This window comes from Ambystoma mexicanum, chromosome 5q (genome assembly GCF_040938575.1).
Source record: "Ambystoma mexicanum isolate Mex_15411 chromosome 5q, UKY_AmexF1_1, whole genome shotgun sequence".
In the NCBI taxonomy this organism is placed as follows: Eukaryota; Metazoa; Chordata; class Amphibia; order Caudata; family Ambystomatidae; genus Ambystoma; species Ambystoma mexicanum.
In genome coordinates this window covers 1,297,816,086-1,297,832,455 of record NC_090933.1, presented here as the reverse complement: position 1 = coordinate 1,297,832,455, position 16,370 = coordinate 1,297,816,086, and the positions used below count along the sequence as shown (strand labels likewise).

Here is a 16,370-nt window from a genome sequence, read left to right as displayed (position 1 = left end):
AAAAGGCGACATAGATCTCTGTCGTCATCGTCCGATTTGTCGTCAGAATTGGTTCGATGTCCGACTAGATCGGATTCCCCTTCAAAGTGGGAGAGCTTTAGAAAAAGAATGTTGCAGGTCTTTGAGAACGTGGCCTTTACCCCCTCAAAGAAACCTCAGTAAAGCCAGACCCCGGTTGCTCCTTTGGACGACGCAGGGAAGCTGGGAACTACAACGGTTAAGCCTAGTAGTACCCATAGATCTCGAGTCGACAAGTCATCGGAGATCCTCCAGGATCGAGTGCCTCTCCGATCCCTCATAAGAAAAAAAATTGTTGAAGTCGGGTGCAACTTCATCGATGCCATCGGCGCCGACTGCTCCGATGACGAAGCCTAGTTTATCCTCGACGCCTTTGTCGAAGGCTTTGTCGAGTGTGTCGAAGGTTCCTTCGACTCCCTCGAAGAAAACACTGATTCCTTTGACAAATTATGAGGAAGAAGAGTGAAGGTTTACACCTTTAACAAGATCGGACTTCTTTAAGTTCATGTTTTACATTTTTTAAGAATCTGGTTCAGATGATGAGGAGGTCACTCCTCTTGGAGTAAAATATGGAACTAGACAAGTTCCAGAGGAACTAATAAATCCTGAGACAAAAATTAGAGATCTAACTGAAACTCTGCATTCTGCTAGTGGTGTGGACATACCACCCGAATTGGAGTTTACTGCACCTGATCTTGCAGAACATGCAGACTCCGGGTATAGGAATTTGATGAGTAGGGTGATTGAGTATATGGGTTGGGGAAGAGCCTCCCCTACGTTTGAACAAGACGATATGACGGATATTATAGTCCGAGGACCCCGGAAAGATCCAGTTCTCCCCTTTCATAGGGCATTACAAAGAACAGTTGAGAAAAACTGGGAAAAACCTGATAGCATTGCTGCAGTAAACCGCAATCTCCCACAAAAGTACCAAACTTCAACTTCTGACCCAGAATACCTGAGTAGACGCCCTACTCCAGAAAGCTTGGTTATTCAGGCAGCTACTACATCCAGACAGGCAGCATACCCAACCATACCTCCGGACAGGGAGGATAAAAAGGTTGATGCCTGGGCTTGTAAAGTTTTTACGACAGGTAGCATGGCCTTGAAATCTACCAATGTCACCTGTACCCTGGCCAGGTTCACACATACCCTGTGGGAATACATTTCGGCAGCGGCTGAGCATATTCCGGAAGGCGAGGAAAGGGAAGGCTTCCTGAATATAGTCAATGACGGTAAGGAGACAATGGGGGAATGTCTGGACTGGATACTTCTGATAGTATTAGTAGGTCCATGGCATCAAGCACAGTGCTTTGCAGATTTGCGTGGTTGAGAAAGTCGGGGTTTGCACCAGATGTACAGACCAGGCTTCTCAACATGCCCTTTGATGGCTCGAGGCTGTTTGGTAGTAAGGCTGATGAGAACCTGGAAAAACTACAGACCTCGAAAGCGGCAGCAAAGTCCCTTAGTGCCTCCATGCGACAGCCTCAGAAACCCTATTCGGGCTCATCTTCCTGGAAGGGTCGTCCTTTTCGATACTACTCCTCTGTTGGTAGAGGAAGAGGACAGGCTTTTCAAAGGGGCAGAAGAAATGTCACTCGTAGTGGACGAGCAAAGGCTACAAAGCCATCTTCAGGAACGGCATCTATGCCCTCAGCTGCTCCTGCAGCCGCCTCCAAATCTTTGAGGTCTTATCATACAAAACACCTGTGGGAGGCAGAATCTCTCAGCATCTGGAAGAATGGCGGGGCATTACTTCAGATGCATGGGCACTGGAGACAGTAGCTCAAGGTTACTGCCTACCCTTCATAAAAAGACCTCAAGATCATCCACCAGGAGCCAGCTCTACGGAAATTCCAGATCCGCTCCTTTGGCAGGAAATGATAACCCTGCTAGAGAAAGGTGCAATAGAACATGTACCTGTAGCTTAGAGGAAGAAAGGCTTGTACTCCCCCTATTTTCTCATCCCCAAAAAGGACGGAGGATTGAGACCCATCTTTGACTTGAGAAAATTAAACAAATTCCTCATGAAGGACAAGTTCAAGATGGTAACCCTTTCTCAGATCCTTCAGGCTCTCTAACTCCAAGACTGGTTGGTATCATTGGACCTTCAGGATGCTTATTTTCATGTGCCAATCCCTCCCAAGCACAGAAAATACCTGAGGTTTTGCAGTTGTCGAGTTCTGCCATTCGGGCTGACCTCCGCCCCGAGGGTTTTCACCAAACTGATGGCGGTAGTGGCAGCGAGTCTCAGGAGAGGGGGATTACCGTATACCCCTACCTGGACGACTGGCTAATCGGAGCACATTCTCCAGAACAAGCTCAGGAACACCTGTCGATCACCTGCCACTTCCTCCACAACCTGGGCTTCTCCCTCAATTTCAAGAAGTCCCACACGGTACCATCCCAACAACTCCAATTTATCGGAGCAGTCTTGGACACTTCCTCGGGGAAAGCCTCGCCGCTCGAGGTGAGAGCTCTCCACATCCGGCAGATGGTAACAAAATTCCAAAAAGCCCAGCATCTACCGGCCTTCGATTTCCTGAGGTTGCTCGGCCTCATGGCATCCTGCATTTTTCTGGTGCCAGAGGCCAGATTGAGAATGAGATCCCTCCAATGGGCCCTCAGAACTCAGTGGTCCCAATTCTATGGGAATATGTCAGATCTTCTGCAAGTCCCGAGCACAATGACTCAGGAACTATCATGGTGGGCTTGCAACGACAACACCCTCAAGGGAGAATCTTTTTGGCAACCATGGCCGGAGATAACAGTAGTGACGGGCGCCTCACTCACGGGGTGGCGAGCACACACAAACGATCTGACAATCAGCAGACGTTGGTCTCCATCGGAGTCCAGACTACACATCAACCTTTTGGAGCTGAGGGCAATCAGACTAGCTCTGAAGGCCTTCCTGCCCTCTGTACAGAGAAATAATGTCCTGTTAATGACAGACAACACAGTGGCCATGTACTACCTCAACAAAAGAGCAGGCGTAGGATCACTACCTCTGTGCAGAGAGGCGATGCAGCTTTGTTTCTGGGCAATACAAGAGGGAATCTCTCTATCGGCAGTTCGCCTAGCCTGAGAGCAGAACACGGCGGCAGACACTCTGAGCAGGCAGAGCACCGTCTCCCACGAGTGGGAGTTAGCTCAGGAAGTCCTTCTGGAGATCTTCACCCTTTGGGGAACCCCTCAAGTGGATTAAACCGGAAGTGCGATCAGTATTACTCAAGGGAATTTCCTCCGAGAGGAGCTCTAGGAGACGCATTCATAGTGGATTGGGATTTTCCCCTGCTGTACGCGTTTCCTCCAGTCCCTGTGATTCCTCAAGTAATCAGGAGGTTGAGAAAGTTCAGGAAAACCATGATCCCAATTGCCCCGGATTGGGCCAGGAGGACGTGGTACCCAGACCTTCTGGACATGTCCATCTGCCCTCCAATACGTCTTCCAAAAAGAGAGGATCTTCTCTCGCAAGAGGAAGGTCGTGTTCTCCATCCAGAGGTCAACACACTCAACTTTCATGCATGGTTTCTGAGAGGTTGAGATACAAGGATTGGGATCTTCCGGATGACGTAATGGAGATTTTGCTTTCGGCCAGGAGGCCAGCAACAAAATCTTTGTACCGGTGTCGTTGGAATAAATTCAGTAACTGGTGCAAGGATAGAGATGTGGACCCTTTTCAATGTGGCACACCAATGGTGCTTTCTTTCCTGTTACATTTAGCCAATCTGGGGCTCCAGATCGGAACAATCAAAGGATACCTTGCTGCGCTGTCCATTTTTTAGCGCTCCTCTTACTTTAAAATACCATTAATACAGTTCTTAAAAGGACTTACAAATGTATATCCACCAATATCATTTCATGTTCCAACCTGGGATTTGAATTTAGTACTTAAATTCCTAACATGTATAACATTTGAGCCTCTGCACTGATGTCCATTGAGGCTTTTAACGCTAAAAACTGTCCTTCTTGTGGCATTAACATCAGCCTGCAGGGTTAGTGAACTACAGGCTCTCTCATGTAAACCTCCATACACCACTTTTTATAAAGACAAAGTGATTCTGAAAGTAAAACCATCTTTCTTAATGAAAGTAGTTTCCGGCTTCCATTTGTCACAGAAAATTGTTTTACCAACATTCTATCCTCCTCCTCATTTGAGAAAAGAAGGGGAGAGGTTACATAGGCTGGACCCCAAGAGGGCTCTCCGTTTTTACATTGCAAGAATGTCAAAATTACGTCAAGACGACCAACTTTTTGTGGGATACACAGGTCATAAATTGGAGTTAGCAGTGACAAAACAAACCACATCCCACTGGATTATTGTAGCTATATTGGAATGCTACAGATTAGCAGGAAAAGACCCACCGTATGGGTTACGTGCTCACTCCACAAGGGGAATGGGTACTTCTGCAGCTTTGAAGAGGGGAGTCCCTGCAAAAGATATTTGCTCAGCTGCAACATGGGCATCAATGCAACCTTCATCAAACATTACTGCTTAGATGCCTCATCCTCAAATGACTTTTTGCCAGAGCAGTACTTCACTCTGTACATGAAAACACAAACTAGCACTCTCACCTTCAAATTGGTCACTGCTATGGGAATCTATCACAAGATGAGGAATACGTGGGAGGACACAATCCATTCGAAGAACAAGTTACTTACCAACTGTAACGTTCTTTCGACTGGATGCTCCTCCCACGTATTCCTCATCGACCCTCCCAGCCTACCCCGCAGTATAGTTTATATTTTCTTACAATTTCCTCTCACGATGGGCCTATCAGTTGCAGCATACGCCTAGATGTTCCACGAGTATTTCCTCGAAAAAACAGAACTGAAGCCAACGGGCGCGGCTCGAGCCATTTATACCATCGGTGACGTCGACACGGTACGGAGCCCGTTGAGGGACATTCAACGCCACGACCTCGAGCACAGCGCCCTCTGCCAAATTTTTTTTTCCGTTGCAGCGAAGCTGGCGTAACGAATTATCACAAGATGAGGAATACGTGGGAGGAACATCCAGTCGAAAGAACGTTACAGTTGGTAAGTAACTTGTTCTTCTATGTGAAGGAGTGGACCTGAAAACTAATGTATGTTTACCATCTGCATTTTTGCATAGGGTCAAAAAATTGCTTTCCCTCACCCGGATGAAGAACTTAAAGTTGCAAGTTACTAGCCAGGCATAAAAAGCCACTCGCCCCCACACATACCCACACACCATTTCTTACTCAGCACTAGCAAATTACAGTTAGATAATAGCTAGAGGGAAGTGCAAATTCTGAGGCCCAAATAAACTCATAGTTAAAGGGTACTTCTTGGTTAATGATTGTTCTTTGTTTTTTTTTTATTAAAATGTTTTGGTTTGCCTTTCAAACCTTTCAGCTTGTCTGATTATCTTCGGTGTTACTTTCTATATTTCGTTAGATTTATTAAAATCGTTTTTTGCAATAACCTTTTGTTAAGGGGGGGGCGTGGCTTGGAATCCATGTGAAAAGACGTGCCTGTACGGGGGCTCCCGCTGATTCGTACATTATCCGACTGATACCGCGCAAGGACCGCTGCGATTTGGCGAAGATTGGGATGACTGTGTACATGAAGTTCGGCTGCACGCGAGGATACATTTTTACACGGGCTCGCATTGCGTACGTGTACTTAGGAGCCGAGTGAAGCGCTGGTGGCGAGACCTCGACGGACGACAAAATGGCCGCCGCCGCTTGACGAGGGGACAAAGGAGCGGTGGACCGGGACCACAGCATACGTGCGCCCTCTCGGCGTTACGAAGGGGGCAGCGCGACCCGGCCCATCTGGGGGGAGCGCCGGACAACAGCAGTGCCTGAGATTGTTGGGCGAGCTGTGACTTTCAAACTGAGTTGTGGTGTATGGGCATAGTGCCTCCCTGCCTTGGACCTGAGCGCGGCCAGAAGGACGCTCCTGACTGGAGATATGTCGAACAAGCCTTTGAGAGCGAAGAATAAACAGCCCACGCTCGACGAATACGCCAAGACACCGCCCGGCCCGGAAGGAGCCAAGAGCAAGGATAAGGCTCAGACCAAGGAGATGGCCACTGGTGGTGCGAACCAGGAGGTCCTCGCGGCGATCGCAGACCTGAAGGCGACGTGGGAGACCAAGCTCCAACTTGCTGTGGCCGAATTGAAAACTGCGATGGAACTACAGGTTGGGGCGGTGCAGGAGGACGTGAACCTCCTGAGGCAGGATGTGCGAGCCCTGGCTGAGCGCACGGACTCTCTGGAAAAGGAGATGGGCCCTACTGTGGCGGACTCCACTGCACATAAGCGCGATATCCATGCCCTGGTGCAGCGGGTGGGCAACTTGGAAAGTAGGGCTGAAGAGGCGGAAGGACGTGCCCGGAGAAACAACGTTCGCATCGTGGGCCTGCCGGAGGGGGCTGAAGGCCAGAATCCCACGGAGTTTATTGAGAACTTGCTGCTGCAGGAGATCACTGGGGGAGCCCTGTCGCAGGGGTTTGCGGTGGAGAGGGCGCACAGGGCCTTGATCAGGAGACCACCGCCGGGGAACCCGCCTAGGCCTGTGATTGCCAAGATCCTCAATTATCGGGATCGGGAAAGGATCCTTGAACACTTTCGTAAGGGGGGCACCATACGGCGAGGAGAGGCGACCATTACTGCTTACCCCGATTACACCTTGCAAGTGCAGCGCAGTCGCATGAACTTTGGGGCGGTTAAGAGGCGATTGCGGGCAGCTGGGTACAAGTATATGTTGCTCTACCCGGCTAGACTGAAGGTTTTCTTCAAGACTAAGATGCCGTTCTTTGGCACTCCGGAGGAGGCCATGGAGTGGCTCGATGCACAAAACTGTCCTCAGGAGCCAGATGAGCGGACGGCGGACGGAACGGGAAGAGATAAGTGATGCTGCGGGCCCGGTTGGGCTATGAACATTGGGACTGGAATATAGTCTTTGTGACTTTGTTGTGGAAGTGTATGCGTTGGGAGTTTGGAACACGGTCCGTGTGCACGGATACGGATACGAGGGAGAGGAGCCTCCAGGGGCTGTTCTTTGTACCCCAGTTTGAATTTAGGTTAGTCACTGTGTGTGGGGTGACACCCTGTCGGGTTCTCTACTTGGGCTCCAGAGATAACCGAACACGGGGATGCCTGAGATCCAGGGATGGAGCTGGGCAGTTGGTTGGGTTAGGGGGGTGGGGTGTGTTAGTTTTTGTATGAACCTGGGAAAGAAATGGAAATAGGGGTCTTTGAGGTGGGGGGGAGGCGAGCAGACCTGGGAGGGAGGAGGGAGCTACTGATACATCATGCGGGACCTTAGGATACTAACGTGGAACGTTAGAGGGCTTAAAAGCTACCTTAAGCGTAACAAGGTCATGTTGTACCTAAAAAGGCAAAAGATAGATGTCGCCTTGTTACAGGAGACGCATCTGACAAGGGATAAACTGGAACTGGTGGGGAGGAAGTGGAGAGGGACAGTAGTGGGATCTACATTTTCGGCCTATGCTAGAGGTGTGCTGGTTTGGATTGCACCACATGTCCCGTTTAAGCTACCTGGGGAGGTTGTGGAGTCTGATGGGAGGCTGGTCATGGTAAGGGGGCTTGTGGAAAATAAAGTAGTGTGTATTATAAATACTTATGCTCCCAACCAGGACACAGCGACGTACTTTAGGACGCTGATCACTAGACTTGGTGATGGGATGGGGGGTCCAGTGATTTGGGGTGGGGACTTTAATTGTGTACTAAACCCCAGGGAGGACAGGTCGGATGACAGGGTGGTCAGGCCCAGCCCGGCGGCTAGGGTACTGCAGACGCTGCTGGTAGACGTGTGGAGGACGAGACACCCTGGCGTGAGGCAATATTTGCATTATTCGGCCCCGCACCAGCTACACACAAGGCTGGATTACTTTTTCGCCACTCCGGACGTTGTCGCGGAGTGCGACCAGATAGACTACAGGGCGAGAGTCCTTTCGGACCACTCGCCCCTGGTCATGCGATGGCAGCTTTGTCCCCCCACGTGCGCGAATTCCAACATGGCGCCTTAGGGCGGAAGCGCTCAAGGATCCAGTCTTCAGGGAGGACATGAGGGAGGAGATAGTTGCTTACTTTGAGGCGAATACAGGTAGTGTCAAGTCGGCTGGTACTTGGTGGGAGGCCTTCAAGGTTGTAATGAGGGGGTTGCCATTGCGAAGTCCAAGGGATTAATGGGTGGAGTCCTGGCTGATCTGCGTAAGGCCGAGATTGAGTTGGAGAAAGAGCTGGGGGAGGGTGGGATTGATACGGAGGCGGTCACTAATCTGCAGCAGAGGTGCACAGAACACTGGGACAGGCTCTGTAACCTGAATTACAGGAAGTACATTGAGAGGTTGCATGCCGGTGGGGACAAGACGGGCAGGCTTCTTGCTTGGCTGTATAAGAGCGAGAACCCGAGATCCCCGATCCGATCAGTTATCACTGAAAAGGGCGTGGAGGAGGACACCCAGGAAGGGGTGAACGGGGCATTCGCGGATTATTATCAAGCATTATATGAGGATCGAGAAGGGGGAAGCCGGGAGGAGATAGAGGTAGTACTTGAAGACATAGGCCTGCCCAGGATAAGTGACGAAGAGCGAGAGGAGATGGATGCTCCGATCACTCTGGAGGAGCTGCAGGAGATTGTGCGGCAGCTGCCCACTTGCAAGGCCCCAGGAGCGGATGGGTTCCCCAGTGAATTTTATAAAGCGTATGGAGAGGAGGTGCTCCCGCCCATGCTGGAGATGCTTAATGAAGTGTTCGAGGTGGGGCGGATGCCGGAATCGCTCAGGGAGGCGATTATAGTACCGCTCCCCAAACCCAATAAACCGGGACATGATTGTGGCTCCTACCGGCCCCTATCGATGCTGAACCAGGATAGCAAGATCCTAACAGCTGTCCTGGCGGCCAGAATGCGGAGGGTGATAGGCAAACTGATCCATCCTGACCAGACGGGCTATGTCCCGAATCGGAATATTACTCAGAATCATAGACGCCGTCACAGGGTGGTTGAATGGGGGTGCAATGAGGACAGCGAAATGGCGATAGTGGCGTTGGACGCGGTTAAAGCGTTCGACTCTGTTCGATGGCCGTGGCTGCTGGCGGCTTTGGGGCGGTTTGGACTGGGACCAGGCTACATGAGGTGGGCCGAGCTATTATATAGTGCGCCCCTGGCTAGGGTCCGTACGGGCGCAGTGGTGTCAGACAGATGGCAGTTAGGCAGAGGCACTAGGCAGGGGTGTCCTTGGTCCCCAATGTTGTACATACTGGCCCTCGAACCCTTGGCAATTTACCTCCGGCAGCAGTATGATCCGGTGGGTATAGAGGTGGGAGGAGAGTGCCATCTTATATCCCTGTATGCAGACGACATGCTGTTATACCTGAAACATCCGGAAGAGAATTTGCAGTATATCTTGGAGATATTGGAGAGGTACGCCTGGCTGTCCGGCATAGCGGTCAACCCTCAGAAATCCGCACTATTCCCGCTAGGCAGTTATGTGGGGATACCGGTGGAGAGGCTGCCAGTGCTGCGGATCCCGTGGGCGACAAGCCCCTTCCGGTACCTGGGCATTGACGTGTATCACACTACCGAGGAAGAACACAGGCATAATACCGAACTAGCTGTGGGAAAGATTGAGAAGTGTATGAGGTTCTGGGAAAGATTGCCTTTAGCGATGATGGGTCGGGGAGCTATGCTTAAAATGGTGGTGCTGCCCAGGCTCCTGCATTACTTTAATAACATCCCGTATATGATACCTAGGAAGTTTTTTGCTAGGTTACATAGTGTATGTAGGAATTTCCTATGGCACGGCACGCGCAACAGGGTCGCATTGTGGAAATTACAGAACTCTTATGAGAAAGGTGGCGTGAAGCTGCCAAACTTTGAGGCCTATTATATGGCGGCGCAACTGCAATATGTGGCCAGGTGGCTCTCGGATGAAGAGACCTCCGAACACAGGCTGCTAGGGAAAGACTGTTCCCCCTTCTATCTGCGGGAGGTGATCTGGGTGACCGGTTCATGGATGAGGGAGCGTCCTGAGATGCTAGCCCTTGGCAGGAACATATGGCGGCGTGCCTGTCGGATGATGGGTGACCCCTTGCCGTGTATGCCGCAGTTACCTCTGGTTGCCCTAGCGAAAGAAGACGGGCAGCTGAGAGCTATTCTCCGGACATACTGGGAGTCAGTGGGGTTGATCACTATGGGCGACATCTGGCAGGATGGGACCCTGATGGAGTTCGATGAACTGGAGGCAGGGTCGGGGCTACACAGGGGTCAATATGTGACATATCATAGGGTGGTCCGGGAGGTCCGGAGCACGTGGCCCGAAACTACCTTGGCCGGTGAACCGGATGCCACGCTGGAAATAATGTATGACGCATCAGAGGGTGGGCAAGAGGTCTCTAGGTTGTACGAGATGTTGATGACAAAGGTTGGGAAGGATTTGGGGCACCTGAGACTGGAATGGGAAGCGGAGATGGGGGCCCCGATGGCGGATGGGATGTGGGAGCGCGCCCTGGGGTACCACAAAAAGGTATCGAGGAACGCCAGGTTTAAGCAGATACAGCTCTATATTACGCACAGGGCATATATGAGCCCCCTCAGAATTTCCAAATTTCTGGATAATGGGCGCCAGGCGTGCCCCAAGTGTAACGAAGAGAATGCGGACATGATACACATGTTCTGGGCGTGCCCAGTGATTGCAACCTACTGGGGTGAAGTGGCGCGGAGGCTGGCAGGGAGGGGTGTCACACTTGAGGTGGATTCGGCTTGGGCCTGTCTGCTGGGAGGGTATCCCAGGGCGCGTAAGCTTCGACATGTTGAGAAACTTAAAGATCTGGCCTATGTGCTTGCCAAACGTAGGATAGCCATGGGGTGGAAAAAATGTCATAAGCCGCGAGTGGAGGTCTGGTGGCGAGATCTCCAGAAATGGGCTGATGCCGAAACGGCAGCGTGGCAGGATGGCAGTATGACAGGGGAGGAGGAAGAAACGGGCTCTCTCACAGCATGTAAGTTATTGTTAGCTGAGCTGTTTGGTATGGGGTCGGCCTCGGCTGGACTTGAGAGCGATGAGGCCCCACCGCATGGAACGGACACTGATGGCGGACAATCTACAGGCTCATAGGGGGGAGGGATGGGGATTGCAGTGCCTTATTTTTTGTTTGTTTGGTTTTATTTGTTTGAGGTGTTTTATTTATGTTTCGTTGTAATGTTGTTTGGTTGAGATAAAATAAAAATATATTTAAAAAAAAAAAAAAAAACCTTTTGTTAAGTGATGTTCTAACGTTTGTACAGTGCTCGTATACGCCAAAGAGGTCACCTAGCGCTGTCCACTACTGTCATGTTAGGGAGAATTCGCATTCTATGGCTAATTTCCCTTACCTATAGAGTCCCCCAGCAGCTTTGCTGGATTTGGAGGGTTTTTTTTTCTCCTGCTAAGAGTGCAACTCTTTTTCCCACTCTTAGGCATTTTTTCTATGTGTTTTCTAGGCTATTTTTGTGTTTAATGTCTATGGGGTTTTTCTCACCTCCATAGGAACCATCTTTATTCACATGTGTTATACAGCACCCTCCGTGCAGTGGCACAGGGGTGTCGTAGCGACCCCAAACATAGACTCCATACCCTGGGACTGACTGTCTCCCAGGGCGTGTAAAGTCCCAATTGACTTTACTAGTCAATTTGTATGAACTAAACCAGTACAACCCATCTTACTATGGAGGTACTGGAAAGGGTTAATAGTTTTTCTCTTATGTTCATTTTCAAGAGGGTACCGTACAGTCCCTCTCTCAAAAGTTTCTGGCTGGTGTCAGTGGTTACTACTGTAAATATTCGACCGCAAATATTTTCCTATGGGATTTTCCCATTGTTCGAGGCTACCACATTTTCTGGCAGCCTCTAAAATACTGCCGGTGTATTTGGTTTTATTTGCCAGAACTTTAATATAACTTCTTTCTCGTGTCTTTCTCTAAAACTCCTAACTAAAGGTCGGGGATCCTTTGTTCGTCCTTTTGGCGGGCTTTTGCCAAGAAGCCCTCCTTTCGGCGCCACTGAGTCTGGGGTTGGTCCATTGTGTGGGAGGGGGAGTAGGACCCCTGGACAGGGTTGCCTCAGCAACCCATTTCGTACTCTATCCTGATAGGCTGGAGGGTCTCCCGCCAAGATGACCACTCCACTGTGTGAGTGACAGCTAGGCTGAATGAATGGGGATCTTTTTGCATAAAAGCAGGGTCCTGAGGACTGGAAGGGCCACTGGAACTAAGAAGCCGAAGAGGAGAGAAGCCAAAGACATCTGCAACGACTGAACCACGGGTGAAGCCCTGCTGCAGCATCTCACCACTTTTCTCCACACGACGAGAGATCTTCACCTGCAAGAGCCTTCATCCCTTGAGCTGGTGGGGCCAACCAGTTTTCCAATCGCATTCCCAGACCTGCCTTGGTCGAATTGCCAGTACCTTGTACTCGGAGGCCGGATAGCCAGGCACCAGTCCACCCGGACTGCGATTTAAAGGAGCGTACCTTTTATTCGTCGGCAACACCGCGGCTGGTTTCATCCCTGGGTAGTGTAGTAACTCGAACCTTCCTCCACGACGAGAGCCTCTCTTCCTCTGCTGGATCCCCTGAACTGCAGGAACTACCAGGAAGAACCGCCACTGCAGGAGCCACTTCTTCATTGTAAAGGTACATTGTTCCGCAAGGCCGCCCTTTCTTTGCGGTAGAGCTAAAGGTGTTTTAAATCCTTTACCTACCTGTTGGGTTGGCCACCCCTCTCTCTTAACATTGTCTTTCACCTTCTGCATCCACGTTTTCAAAATCGTTAATCAAAGACTTGACTGCAGCTACCAGAACATTTTGCTCCTGGGCCCTTGCCCAGTACCACTGACTTTGGCACAGGCCTACTGACTCTGGCTAAATTTTTTAGAACTGCCTTCTCTAGATTGCTTCACAACTAGAACGGTGTTGGTGCACCTACTTCTTATAACCACCCTTTCCTTCCCACTTTTAAACCTTGTGAAATGCCATTCTGCTCAGCTTTCATTAAAGTAGTTTCTATACTGATGCACTGCCTTGCTTAAACTGGTTCACAAACTTATGGGAAGTGTTGCTAGGGTGTGTAAGAGGATATTTTCTGTATACATTGTGCTTTCCCTCCCTTGTGAGAAATTGCTAGTGTTTCCCTTGTGTGTGGTTTTCACTGTGCCATTTTGCTCAGTTTTCACTCTGGTTCACTTGGTCTACAATTTAACTAGGGAGTGTGTATATTTCTCTTTGACTTATTTTAACTTGCTTGATGACTGTGATAAATGTGTTTTACTAGAAGTGTATAAAATAAAAATATATATATATATATATATACTTTTTTTACTACAAAGCTTTGGTCAGTGTTTCCTTGTGCCATAGTACTGTAGGCCTATTGTGTAAACCCTGAATAGTGCTCATCTCCCTCTTGAGATACGTCTGACTGCTTAGCCACAGCTACCAACTAATTCTTTGTGGTACAGACTGATTTATTGCTCTCACCTGTAGTCCTAATCTTCTTTAGTGCTCCCTAAGGAAACTGCACAGGATTCTGCCTAACAAGTCACACTGATGGAGATTTAAAACACTGTACCCTACTCTAAAAGTACTACTTCTAAGGGCAGTGTGGGCATCTGTAGACTCTCATAAAGCTGTTAAGAGGGTTGTTCACTCGGGAAACACCCATTTCTTAAGATGTCTCCAAAAACTGGTATGGCCTGTACTGACGTCTCCTGTCAGGACCCTGCTGCATGTGTGAGGGTACCTCATGGGGTTGGGGTCCCACCATCCACTTCATGATGGAGGTCCTGGAGCAGTGTAGGGAGGGTACCCACCGCAACAAAAGGAGTGGGCGGCATGGGACAGGTTCATATTATCATAGTGATGATAATAGTAGTTGGACTATCAGTGAGATGTAATGGAATAGAATATAAATACCTGCAATATTAGAGTACCTGAGCATTTCATAACAACACAGCCAATGATGGAACTCTGCTACTTGGTCATAATTTGGAGAGAGCTGGCAAGTACCAGAGGCCTGGCAAATGCCTCTCCAGTGCCTACACAACATTTTTAAAAAACTGTTGGCTTTGTCATGATTTGCTTCTCCTGCAGTCGACCCACACATGCTTACTTCTTATGCTTAAACCCAGTTACAATTGCAGTCTATATATTCAGGATCATAAGTGTATCAATAATCGGACATCATATTCCACGCTTGATAAAACAGAATACATCCTGTTCAATAATACATTTATCACAACTAGTAAGATGACCATTTCCAAATCCCTAACTGAAAGGAGTTTTGCAAATATAATACTAGTTTTCACCATCATTGGCCCCTCCTCTATCGTGTACATCCCAATACCCCTCTATTTCACGCCATACCCCTCACTTGCATACCATATGCCCAGGATTTGACCTCTATGCCCAATATTTTCAGTAGAATATGCTCCGCATTTGTGTTATTTACTATGCCCACATGTGCAACCCAATACTCACTTCCTTTTGCACTCCCACATTCCCGTCATTTGAATCATAAGATTTAAAAAAATGTCCTCCTCATTTGTGTCATCACATGTGCCCTCATTAGCTCTTTTACATCCTAAAATGAAACTCTATTCACCAAAATGTATGCATGCTATCTGTTCCTAGGAGGCAGTAGAAATGTGTGCTTTTAACAGGAATTCAGTGCAGGAAGTAGATGAAAGGACATACCATTTGAAGGCACACTTGGTTAAGAAATTTTTATTTCACCACTTTTTTTTAGAAATTGAGGGACAGATGCAAAGCAAGAGCCTCTTGCTTTGCATCTGTGCCTCCATTTCTAAAATTCGTTTTGGGTTTAGGTGTACTTCTACCCAGAGGTGCACAGATGTAGAATTACACCCAACCCAAAACGGATGGTGGCACAGATGCAATGCAATAGGGGTGCACAGATGTACAAATACATCTTGCTTTGCATCTGTGCCTCCATTTCTAAAAATCGTTTTGGGTTGGATGTACCTCTACATCTGCAGAAGTAGAACTATACCCAAACCAAAACGATTTTTAGAAATTGAGGGACAGATGCAAACAAGAGCCTCTTGCTTTGCATCTGTCCCTCAATTTCTAAAAATCGCTTTTTTACCCGGCTTTTACCTGAGCCGCCAGAGAGAGACACAGTATGGATGGAACAAAGGGCCATCCATACCGCGTCTCTTCTCTACGGCTGGGGGGGGCTCAGCCCTGACTTCATTCTGCCGGCGGATGCCCGGGCCCCGGAGAACCCGCGTACTTGGCGCCCCTGCCAACATCCAGCAAAAAGAGCTTGGGGTCTCTAAGGTAGAAGGGAATTAGCACATTTCTGAGAATTCTCCCTAACAGTGTCAAAGACTTTCGACTGTGAAGGGATTTGGCTTGACCCTCGTATGACCACCTTGAAACCTTACGCTGGCCTCCCCTGAGGCCTTTTGGAATTTGTAGTTTCCACAAAGTTAGTTCTTTACATTCTCCTTGTTCCGGAGCGGGGCATCAGTCAGCGTCCTTCGAATGAGCACCCACGTGGCACCAGACCAATCTGTTATCAATTTCACACACAAAAGACCTCTTGTCTATTATGTTCTTCTTTATATACAATGTTGCCACTGCAACCTTGAGCTTAACACAGTCCGGTCCACTATCAGTTTCTTCTGACTCACCGGTTATGCTGAACTCGTTGGTGTTTCTTTTGCCGCTGGCGTCAAGAATGGTACCACGATGGCAACCGCTTCCCCCCAAACCCCCTCGCCCTGGCTATCAATGCAGGAGGGTCTCCTGTTAATTACTAAGCGGGGCATGGTCTGATAACCCTGGGCAAATAATGTGCTTCCACGACCCTATCCAATGCTGTGCAAGGCTGCAGCATATCATCTAGCCTCGACTGGGAGTCATGGGCCCGGAGTGATAGCAAAAGTGGAGTTGGTTGGGGTACAGCTCCTGTGAGAGCATCACAAAGTAGATATAGACAAATGAGTTCAAATTTTGGGCTATACATTTTTATTAGATAATCAAAGGGGTTGGAAAAAGCCTAATTTACCCTACCCTAAGGTGGGATTCCCTACCTAAATTAACTAAGGATAGTCTGTGTCAGGAAGTCCAAAGTAAAAGTCTGTGTCCAAAACCTGTGCTTGCCCTGACATCTATTTGTATACAATGTGTAGGGATGTCAGCGTCAAAATTAGAAGTGTTCCAATAAAAGTTCAGAGCTTCTTCCAGCTCTTGGTTTATCAAGGGGTTCCCTTTCCAAAAAAGGGTTCCCTTCCCCAAGATTCTAAAAAGTTCACAATGCAAAGGGTTCCCTTCCGGAGGCTTTCATGTCTTTCAGCTT

General features: G+C 49.0%; 1 protein-coding gene across 4 annotated transcripts in view; it reads left to right on the top strand.

Moving 5' to 3' along the window:
• Positions 1-16,370, top strand: part of LOC138498049 (NFX1-type zinc finger-containing protein 1-like) — a 1,106,230-nt gene that overhangs the window by 200,285 nt on the left and 889,575 nt on the right. The window lies entirely within an intron of this gene.